The following is a 6,885-nucleotide window of genomic DNA, read 5'->3' on the forward strand; positions in this document are numbered from 1 at the left end:
GACTCCCTTTTTCAAAACCAAAAATTAGGACATAAAGTCTGATGACAAATAATTTTCTGACTGGTGTATCACATTTGGCCGCACATTTAATAAATTATCATTATTGAAACAAAATCAATATAAAGCAATAAATTCAGCTATATTATTTATGTATAATCAGCTATACAGTTTTTAAACATTGGAAGTTGGAATTTTCCTTTAAAATCTGGGTTATGTGGTGACCTTTGTTCAATATACCTATAGGCAGACATTTTTGCTTCTTGAGTTAACTTTATTTCTCTCTGCTATGGGGATATGTTTGCATATAAAAACATGCTCAAGCCATTCAGTTTCTATGGCACTAGGGAAAAATGAAGGCTGTTTTCTCTATGAACAAAAAAGGAGCTCATTTCTCGGCATGTAGTCATGTGTGTCTCGCTCTGTGGAGAGGAATCCTGGCTTGCTGGCCAAATCAAACAGCCTGGTTCAGCGCAGAAGCCTTTTATAGTTGAGATCTGGGTGGCATTTGTCTCATCTGTGAAAATAAAGTAAATGTGCTTTAAGAGACCTGTAGAAACGCAGGCATATCTTTACCAGTGGGGTGGGGATCCCAGCTCAGCCCCTGGTCAGGGCGGCCTGGCGGTCGGGGACAGACTCCTGGGAAGCCCCGCAAGGCCAGGCCTGCCACGGCTTACAGCCGCAGAAGAGCCCGCAGGCCCGCCCTGGCAGGACGTGAGAGGGACCTGACCTGCCTCTGTCCACTTCTTGTGGCCCTAGAGCTCTGCTTCCCCGCCTGCCCCCGAGGAGAGACAGTAAAGTAAAATCGTGGCCACAGAAGAATGCAGTGTGCTCTCGCTCTCCTGAGCCTGGCCGCGCTAACACCGACCCCTCCCGGGACAGCTCTCAGCAGCTCAAGGCCTGGCTCATCCCTCAGCTCTGGCAACAACACACCTGGGGAAGGACGGCGCACGATAGGGACAGAACTTTTATATTGCTCCATATTTGCTCCTATGAAAAAAGTATTTCCACATAAGGTATTCTGTAGAAAAGACAGAGATAGATAAAATCAGGAGCTGTGTAGAGGCGTCACGCCACTCCTCTCCCTGGAATCACAGACGCCACGTACCTCGACAGCTCCTTTGACGCCTCTTTGTTGATGGGCCAACCAAAGTATCTAGCTCACTACTTCTCCACCAGGACAGCGTGCATGGAAATGAAACAGTCCACTTGCGGCAACTTCCGCAGCAATAACGCATCCGAGGCCAAGGCTCGCTTTCTTGGCATTTGCTATGTGCAAAACGTCCTGCAAACGATGAACGACTTCTCTCTACACTGTCTACCTGGCCCGCTGAGTTTGCACACTCCTCTAGGCCTATGCGTGTGTTCTCCAGTCACGCCTGCCTTCATTCAGCAGATACATACAGATCTCCTACAATGAGTCAGATTTGCCTAAAATGCACTTTCTTTCTTACAACAACCCTTTGCCTTCTCCTCTCCTCTAGAGCCAGCTGGCACGTCACCTCTTTGGAGCTGCCTTATTTGGGCATAACTGCTCATTGTGTTTATCACACTGCATTTTACTTACTCACACACGTGCCACCCTTCCCAGGCGGTGAGTAGCCTCAAGGCAGGACCCAGTCTTGATCATCTCTTTATTCCTAGTTCCAAAAACTGGCACACAGGAGACAGTCAATAAAAGTTTGTTAATTTGAATTCGGTGTGACAGATCCTGGGTCAGACATGGGGATAAAAAGATAAGAAACAGGGCCAGCCAGGTGGTGTAGTGGTTGGGTTCACGCACCCAGGGTCTGCAGGCTTGGATCCCAGGCATGGACCTACACACCACTCATCAAGCCATGCTGTGGTGGCACCCCACATACAAAATGGAGGAAGATGGGCACAGATGTTAGCTCAGGGATAATCTTCCTCAAGCAAAAAAAGGAGGATTGGCAACAGATGTTAGGTCAGGGCCAATCTTCCTCACCCAGAAAAAAAAAAAAAAGATGAGAAAGACAAGGACGTTGCCTCAAGGACCTGGCAGCTACCCCTTGCAGTTATTTTTACATACCTGGGAAGCAGTCCAGGCACTTTCTTCCTCTCCTTTTCTCTCTAGCCCGGGATTCAACGTTCAGAAACTAAGCACATCCTGACTTGCCCAGGGCAAGGGCAACTGGGAGGCTCTCCTCAGCTCTCAGGCCTTAACTCTTACACTGCCACTCTCAACTGCAGCGGAATTTTTTGTAATTGTCTTTATCTGCTTATGTTCGACTTTAATCAGCATTGTTAAAAAAACATTCTCTTTGGCACAGTAAGTGACTAAATTGTCAGTTTGGTTTGAAGGTGTCCTAGACATCTCATTTGTTTCTACCTCATGTGTGAGAGTTTCAATTGTGTCCTGTGTAAACACAAGGGCCAGGTCAGCAGCCTTCAACCCCGCAGCAGATGTGCATAACAGATCCTTTATTTGAGGCGATGGACGGGTCAAGGGGGCACCATTGCTGGGCTGTGTTCAGGGCATCAGTTGACCTTGTTGACGAACATAATCCAGAACCAACCTATAATGAAAATTTGGGAGAGTTGATTCTGAGCTGAAATCTGAGGACCATGGCCTGGGCCCTTTCTTCCCAAAGGAAGAAAGGGCACCGAAGAAGTGAGGTGCACAGAGCAGTTATATACCCCCAAACAGGACGTTTCACGTATGATTGAAATGTCCCTCCCACCATAGTCACAAGATTGCCCTGTTGGCACAGCTCTTGATGGACACAGCAGGTAGTGGGTCTGCTGTCTCAGAGGGCGCAGCAGGAGGCGAGCTGGGTGGTCACAGGTAAGCACAGCGATCAGTTCCTAGCCTAAGGAAAGATGCTTAATCCTTAAAGAAATGCCAACGTTGGGAGGGGGAGGGAAGTTGCACCTTTATCTCAAGGGCCTTTGCTCTTGCCATAGGGAATCTCTAAAGCAGATATACAATGCGTGCTCAACGGCCTCTGTCACGCCCTTTTGGAAAGACAAGGTCAGGCCGAATTAGGTTTACACCAAATGGCTTCCTCATATTCTCCAATATATCCTATTACTTGCCATTTTTATTTGTCAACCTTCATCTAGCACTGGTCCTTTCATTACTTGTCAGTAACTCTGGTTACTTGTTGTGGAACATGAAACATCAGGATCCAAAGAGCCATTTGGCTGCCAAGTGCAGTGTGGCTCCAGTCTGACTGCTCAGTCTTTCTTCTTACACGGACCCACCTCTGTGTTCCTTTCCACTGCCACTTGGACACTCACTTTCTCCCAAGAGCACGCCCTTCACAGTATAGATTTCCTCACCATCCTGTTCACTTACCTAGAGTTCACCCCAGGAGGTCTCAGCTTCTATCCAGCCTCTCCCACAGGCCCTGTTTGGAAAACGTCTAGAACTCATAACACACTGCGTCAAGTAACAGATGTGGCGCACCGTTACCCAATGGCCTATGAGTTTTCTTGCGTTACTTTTAGATGTTAATGAAGAAATATATTTTAACCCTCAATTATATGCCAAGTTCCTGGAGGCCTGAGTTTTTGGTACAGGATAATGTGAACAGTAGGTGTACAATAAATGTGTTGTATCAAATGCTCTCCAGATTTCAGTTATTAATGGAGCCCCATCTCCTCCCATTCTCCCCCTCCCCAAATCTCAGATCATTACTGTCATTCTTTAATCCGAATTCAGGCAGATTTAGGAGTCTTCTCTCAGTATCTCTCACTTAAGGGCGAGTCTCCCGCGTGGAGGACATCCCCAGGAAAATTCAGATAAAGATACCTTTGGGAAGTTTGAACCTGGCGCCCTCATTTGCATGTCCTCCTGAAGAGCAGCGGAGAGTTTCACTTCCTTGTTATTCTAACGTTCTCTCCTGTCTTTAAACAAGTGAAGGAGGTCCCTGGGGAGGAGCCAAGCGGGATCCAAACAAGGAAGTCTCAAGGTATCAAGTGCCAGGCAGCCGTGGGTGGGGACTGCCGAGTGAGCCAGGCGGCCGAGTAGCCAGGATGCTAACCCCATGGACCTCAGCGGCCACGGCACACCTGCCCGTCGCCAGGCACTCTGCGGAGGACGCTGCAGTCGCACCGTCTTGTAATCCTCGCAACTCTCCCCCCACTGAGCAGACAGCAAACTGCGGCTCAGCCTGCTGATCTGCGAGCCCGACTTCCACGCACACATTCACCACCGCTCCGCACGCAGTGGGTTCTCCCAACTGCTGAGCCGCCGGCGCAAGACATGAGAATGCGATAAACATGAGCTGACTATTCTTTGTGAGCATGAACTGATTCTGAAGTTGGTTTTTCTAAAATGGCTCCAAATACAATTTGAGGTAATTTCTAAGGGTTTAGGTTTATTGTGCCAAGAAGGCTCTGAGGATGATAGAATAAAGTTGTTACACGATACAGCGAACCAACTGCGTGCTCCGGCCAGTCTGGCGAGTTCCACCAACCATGTGCAGAAAAACAAATTCAACCAGTTCTGCAGAGCTCCCCCGACGCGGCCGGCTGCCCCGCCTCGACCTCTGGGCTCAGCGCAGCTGCGGTCGAGGCGACCCGCGGGGCTGAAGATCCGAAGACCACGTGACCGCGGCCCCTCAGCTGCTGGGAGGGGCTGACTGGCCGTGCAGGGCTCTGGGCTCAGGGCTCCAGTGCTGCGCTTTTTAAACTCATTAGCCATCTGTGACATCAATCTAGCGAGTAGTCACCAGCATGAAGGAAGGAAAGGAGGAAGGGAGAGAGAAAGAGAGACGGAGGGGGAAAGGGAGGAAGAAAGGGAGGGGGAAAGGAGGGAAGAGAGAAAATAGCGCGCATTCCACGCAGTGTAAGCACTATTTTGTGAAACAACTTTCAGCTGGAAATCATTCTTTTAATATACATGTGCGCTAGAACATGATGTAAAACCCTAGTCCAAAACACTTGAGAAACACTAGCCTTGAGCTTTGAAGTGAAAAGTTTCTTCAAAATGCAGACTGGCGTTCTGTAACTCCCGGGCTGACCGCCGCGCCGCCCCCGCCCCCGCCCCGGTCCCGCCCCCGCCGCGCCCCGGCAGCGCTGGCCTCGGCGCGCAGGGCTCCCGGCCCGGGAGAGCCGCGGGGACGCGCCGCCTCGCCCTCTGCTAAGGCCTTCTGTTCACCAAGGAGTTTACTTGTTTGCTTGGTAAACGTCTGGCTCCGAACCCAGTTAAAACTCATCTTCCTCTGATGATCAGGGTTAAGTGCAGGGATCCAAGTCCCAGCCAAGGGTCGGGGAGACGGCGGCCCAGCGAGAGCTGCGAGGAAGGGCGGGGGTGCCAGCCCGTCCAGGCCAGGGCGGGGGAGGCGGAGCGCAGGCCCGGGGACAGGCCGCCCACACGGCGCCCCTCCCGCCCCCGCCTTCGCCCGCGGGAGCGCGGAGCACACGGCCCCTTCCGGAGGCCACCCACCCGCCTGGGCCCGCGCGGAGGGCCCGCCGGAGCCGCCGGCCGCCGAGCAGGGAGCAGCCGCTCAAGGCTGAAGGCAGCCTGGGTTCCTGCCCCCGCTGTTAGCCAGCCCCTCTTCTGACCTCCCCAGCCGACGTGGCCGGACAGAAAATATGGCTCCCCAGCGTTGTGGAAAATCCTTCCGCCTCAATCAGGCTGTTTCCAGAGAATTCAGATATCTGCCAGCCCAACCCTGGGGGCCTCGTTCATGTCTAGGAAATGTGCGAGTGAGTCGGGCCTGAGAGCATAATTTCATTATTAAGGAAGGTTCCTATCTATGAGGAACTACAGAGCCGGACTCCGTCTCTCTCGGCCTATTCTAATTTTAGGATATGGGGTTCCATGGAGCAAAGCACACTTCTCTATGAAGCCACAGAAATCCCTTCTGAAATTACAGCTGGGTAATACTCTTTTGTTTCTATTCTGTTATCACATCAATTCGTGTACCAAAACATGTAGGAAATTTTCAAGCTTTGTACAACCGTGAAGAGACGTATACAGAGCAATGCTGTCATTGACTCATGGTTCCCAATAAGGAGAAACAGATACCTTATTTCTTAAGAACAATCTATCCATTGAACGGTCATCCACTTGTTTCATTAAAGACCTTCGATGCTCACATGGTCTGTAAGCTCTTAGGGAGGTGGAGACAGTGTGTCCTCACGTTAAAAGAGACAGAAAACATTAGGGGTTTCATGTTTTTAAGATTTTAACTTCTATGCTACATGTTAAGATGGAAAAGTACCACAAGGAGCTATAACAATAATAGCTGTTTATTCTGCATTTACCATGTGCCAAGAGCTTCATATGCACTGTCTTATCTAATCCTCAGAACGGTGCTGTGAGCAGAGCTGACATTCCTCCAGAAGGCAAGAGTAGGTTGTTAGGCCACTGAAATGCTTTTGTACTGGGGGGTGGAGGGACTATATTCACTGCCCTGAGACCACTGAGTGACAGCCCTTCCCTCCCCGGGCACACAACACCCTGTCCGCCCTTTGCTGTCCCCTGGGGACTTCCAGGACTGGTCCATGATCCAGGACTAAAGCCTTAATGCCAGCGACTTTTGTGTTGGTCAGTGTCCATGCTGTACTTGGGGTTAAATATTTGAATGTTACCCCCGGCTTATGAGTTAGATATGGTGATCCTCATTTGCAGATGAAGAACCAGAAGCTTGGGAGAGAGTATGGCAGACTCTCTTTTCCAGAACTGGCCACAACAATATTTCCAGTCATGCATGCCCTTCAAGAACCTTGTCACTTCCCCATCAAGAGTTAGTGTCTTTCTTCCCCTCCCCTGGAACCTGGGTGGGCGTGTGTGGCTGTCTCAATGAACAGAATTTGGCAGAAGTGATGCTATCCAGCCCCAGCAAAGGTGATCCAGTTTTCACTTGGCTGTCTTTCTTGGGATACTCACTGTTGGAATACAGGCACCCTGTAGAA

General features: G+C 50.3%; 1 long non-coding RNA gene across 2 annotated transcripts; it reads right to left on the reverse strand.

The window, feature by feature from the left end:
- Window positions 1–255: 255 nt before the first annotated feature.
- Window positions 256–3,899, reverse strand: LOC123285531 (uncharacterized). Of its 2 annotated transcripts, none has more exons than XR_011503762.1 (4): window positions 3,773–3,899; window positions 1,106–2,534; window positions 931–1,018; window positions 256–514 (listed from the first exon to the last, which is right to left on the reverse strand). It is a non-coding gene; the product is annotated as an uncharacterized lncRNA (long non-coding RNA). The 2 variants fall into 2 exon arrangements; XR_011503761.1 differs by lacking the exon at window positions 3,773–3,899 and adding an exon at window positions 3,317–3,453.
- Window positions 3,900–6,885: the final 2,986 nt, after the last annotated feature.

The sequence above is a fragment of the Equus asinus genome, chromosome 5, assembly GCF_041296235.1.
Source record: "Equus asinus isolate D_3611 breed Donkey chromosome 5, EquAss-T2T_v2, whole genome shotgun sequence".
NCBI classification, from domain to species: domain Eukaryota; kingdom Metazoa; phylum Chordata; class Mammalia; order Perissodactyla; family Equidae; genus Equus; species Equus asinus.